Here is a 4,641-nt window from a genome sequence, read left to right as displayed (position 1 = left end):
CATGATTTACGAAAAGAGCATCAACTTCCGAGTCGTCGATCCATAGGGGGCGGTGATAATTTGGAGTGGTAAGGTAAGAAATAAAATTCATTACAAGAGAATTAAACAATAAAAAGTATATTGAAACGGTTGACCAAGAAATTAACACGTATGTGACACGTTCTCCTTGATCATGTGACGCGACACAAACTAAGAAATATCTCGACTACATAGAATCCGAAATTGTTAGAGTATAAATAGAGTGCTCATTCGTTGCCAAGTTTTCGCTGACGATATTCCACGAAACAAACGATAAAACGTAACCGCGATACCGGGCCGCAAGAAAAAGAAACGTGATTTCTGCCGTCGCAAGTCCGTCGAGGAGACAGAAAGGAAGGCCTCGGACTCGGATTTTCCCATTAATTACTGTCCACACCGGTGAGAAGCAAACCGAGAAGAACGGGGGCACGAATAAAAAGTAACGTATCGAGCCAGGGGACAACGTGGACTCGCTGGGATTTGTTGCTAAATCGCGCAAAACTGATAATGCTCTGCTCATTCGTCCGTTCCGATCAACCTGTTACACGCTCCTCCCCTTTTTTCTATCAGCACTCGACTCGCTGAAAGAGAGAGAGAGAGAGAGATATTCGTCGCAGATGCGTCCAGCTTGTTTGTTGGTCCCGATTGGTCATGATAATTACCGTCGTCATCAATAGAGACTCTTATTTACAAATAAAGGAGCCAAGCTGTTAGGCGGTTTTGTCGCAGCACGTGCACGCGCGACGTGACGACGAAAGCGGGAAGCCGTTCGCCATGTTCGACTGAACGATGACAGTCTCGGTACCGTTATGTCATTTGGAAACTTTCGGATTCGCGACACGAAGTCTAAGGTTTTCTTGCAATAGTTAATGACACTGGACGGAAGAACGGGGAGTGTTGTTCAGTAGCTTTGCTTCCGATTCGCGGAAATTTAGAATCACTTCTCCGGTTTATGTATGTTGGCTGAATTTAACGAACATTTCGACTAAAGAGATTATTCAAGGTATCAGAGTTCTGAAGATTTTGTTTCTGCTTTATATATTCTTGAATTTTATATATATATTTTTTATTTTGTTAAGTTAGATATAATATAACAATAGATTAAGAAACTATAGCTAAATTGAGAGTTAGGCTGAATCCGACAATTCGACCGAAGCGTGATCTAAAGTTCAAAAGTGTAATAAGGAATGTCCGAGGATTTCTCTAGAGTGACTCGACGACGGTTTCTTAATGAGTGATTTTACGAGAAGCGAGTGTCGAAGAATGTTTTTTGTTTCTTTATAGGAAAATCGAAAACTGTCTACAGACAATCAGATTATTTCCGAATTGCTTATGATGAACTAACGGTATTTACGATAGTACCTAGACGTTATTACACAGTTTGGTATTTACGATGGTAACTAAACGCTATTATACAGTTTGGTATTTACGATGATACCTAAACGCTATTGTACAATTGGTTTTTACGACGGTATCGGGATGCTCGAGCAGGGTACGGTTTGGGGATCGTTTCAGTATAAATTTCGACTAAAAATTTTCCGAAATCTTTTTATTACAAGCGTAAGATTATCTTCTCGGTTTAAATTTTTATATTGAAGTTAAATTTCTGTACGAAGCACATGGATGAGCCTAGCATTGTGCCTTTGTAATATGTATGTTCATACTACGTTCTAAATTCCAAATCAAAGGATCTTTAATTACATTTCAACGTATCTACTAAAAGCCACAGAACAAGCAAAGTTTCTTCAACTAGATTTCCAAAATATTTTACGCTAGAATCATCTTTCCTCAAGTTCAAAGATCGCACAAGTATTCTCTTCGCTGGTTCTTCGTCCTCGAGCCCATGACCCTTGTTTTATTCATCACGCAACGAGTTCTTCTTTTTTCCCCGGGAACATAGAATTCCAGAACAAGGGCCGAATATCGAACTTTATTCTTCAGCTAAGATCCTTCTCTGCTCTTCTCGCCGCTCGTAGTTTAGAACAGTTTGCTGCTCGCTCGCTCGCTCAAATACTCGCCCAAGAAGAGGATTCGCGGTTAGATCGGCTTGTCGTAGCTTGAACGTATTTCACTCGCGGATCGTCGGCGTCGAAGGGAGGATTTATTCTTCGCCGATTTACAATGCTTTATGGTGTCGGTCTCGCTGCTTCAACAAATAATTGCCAATTAAACGTCCCGCGCATCGATCGTCCCGGCTGTCTGTTTGCGAAACTACGGATATCCTTCCTCTCTGCTCGACTCGAAGCTTCTTGTTCGTCCGTACTTTCTACCTACGTGTATACACACGTTATACGTGTGATCTCGCGTAGGAAGCGGGGAGAAGCGCGATTTCCATCCTCTTTGATCGCGCTTCATTGCGATCTTGACTGTGTTATTACTCGAAAATAAATTGCGACTTTTTACCACCATGTCTCAATTTGCGTATCTTTGTCAACGGTTGCATCGACGCGATTCATTTTCTAATTTATTCCGAGCAATTTACGTTGAATTTATGTTCGTCCACAATCATCCGTGTCTTTTATTTCACTTTGTGAAATTCAAGGAAATTAAAAGTATTTATAACATTACGATAAATTGCTGTTTTATGTTTACCGATATTGTGACAAATTTGATGCGACAATTTAAAATAAATAATCGAGTGTCGAGCATCGAACGATATCGAGAGTGAAAGTTACAGTCTGTCGTCAAGTGCGGTAAAATTACTTTGTGTCGTCAAATAAGATAATAGCTCGGGAATGTAACATTAAATTATTATATTACACGCGCGTCGAATGATTCTACGAGTTACATTTACCGAGAACCATTTGTCAGAAAACTTGCCAAATTTGCTCGGTGCTTCAAATTTCAGAAATCCCTCGCGAGAGCAACATTCTCACCCGGCAAGTTCTCACTTTTAGTAATATAATCACGTATCGCGGAGACATCCGCTGGCCAAAAGCGGACGGAGAACGATTAGGTGCAATTATGCGGGGATCAAAGGGATCGCGGAGATGTCGATACCGAACTTCTTTTTTCCTCCCGGTGAAACCCGTCGTCCGTCCACCTGTGGCCGTGTGCGTTTCCTCGAACGAGGCGAGGACATCGCGGGCCGATTCGACCGCGGACTCCGACCACTTGGGCTCGTTTCGATTTTTTTCTCCGGGCCAGGTATGCGGGCACACCTACGTCAAATCGTAAATACATTTATTCATGTTAGGCAGCCGCGAGTATTGTATTCCGTTGTGGCGTTAGACAATGAAACGGAGGCGTTTTGACCGTTCTCGCGCCGCCGCATCGCCAGACACACATACACACACACACACACACACACACACACGGCTTGCGCAGAGGAACGCTTCGCGATCGAAAATTTATTTCACCGTTGAAACGATACGATTTGAAGTTTCGAGCTCCCAGGAGGGAAGCACATCTTCAAGAAACTATTCGAACGTCAAATGTTTGCTCGACATAGTCGGAGGAATTTCTCTACATATTTGCATATACGTAGTCCCTTCTCACAATTTATTATCTCTTTCGAAACCTCGGACAAACTATACACACGCGTCTTTCTTTCCACCTAACTTGAAGTACAGGTTATATTTTTTCTGAAAAAAAAAAAATTATATTGAAAAAATTATATCGAAGATTTATGTTTTCCCCAGCAGGAAAAAATGATTGCATCTTTGCAGGCTTAAAATTTTTTTGAATTCTTTAATTAACAAACATTCATTGTTTTATATATATATAAAGTTTATGCAATCTTAAAGCCTATTAAAGTCTATTAAAATTGTTCCAGAAATCATAAAAGTTTTACAGTAACGGAGTTATGGTTTCATGTCAAAAAATAGGAAAATATGATCGAACAAAACGGCACACATTTCGTTTAATTAATTTCATTTAAAATATGAAAAGACTTGTCTCACTTTTGCACTAAAAGAAACTTTTTTCCCACTCCAATCCAGTCTTCAGAATAGCATAAACTTTATATATGTATGATAATGAAAGTTAGGAAATTCGAGAATTCAAAATGCGGAGCCTGCAAAACAGTCCACGTGATGCTAATATTCATATTACGTATACTATAGTCACAAGATTTACATACTTCACACGCGACAAACGTATACTCGAAACTTTCAATCATTTTATGTCGCCCTAAGTGTAATTCATTTGGTTTCGAAACGTGGAACTCGTGCTTGCAATCTCGTCTTTCTTTTGCTGCGCGAAGTAGCCGACCGGTGCAGGTAAAAGTGGCCGATTGAAAGCGCCGGACATCGCGCTCCGACACTGACACGCTCGTCCTTTCCGCCTCACTTCTGGCGAGAAAGCTGCTGCTCCGAAAGTTTATGGCCGCGGAGAAGAAACGAAGGAGATATATATACAGGCCACGGCCTGAACACACGCAAGAGGTGCCGCGTGCCTGTGTAACGTGAGGGAGGGTACTCACACGCACGCTGGCGGAATAAATATAATGCCTGGCGTGGGCGGCCATTGTTCGCACGCGTAAAGTCGAAACGCGAGTGAAACCGACCGTAAATCGAAGATTTCGAAGTTAATGGTTTACCGAAGGCTCAGCCTCCTTCTTCTCCGTGGGAACGCGTCCCGTCCGTGGCGGACGACTTTTTCAGATGGCGATCGCCGAGGCCG

Source organism: Frieseomelitta varia, unplaced genomic scaffold (assembly GCF_011392965.1).
Source record: "Frieseomelitta varia isolate USP_RPSP 00005682 unplaced genomic scaffold, Fvar_1.2 scaffold_706, whole genome shotgun sequence".
Lineage (NCBI taxonomy): Eukaryota > Metazoa > Arthropoda > Insecta > Hymenoptera > Apidae > Frieseomelitta > Frieseomelitta varia.
The sequence above is the reverse complement of the archived record's forward strand: the minus strand, read 5'-3'. Positions refer to the sequence as shown.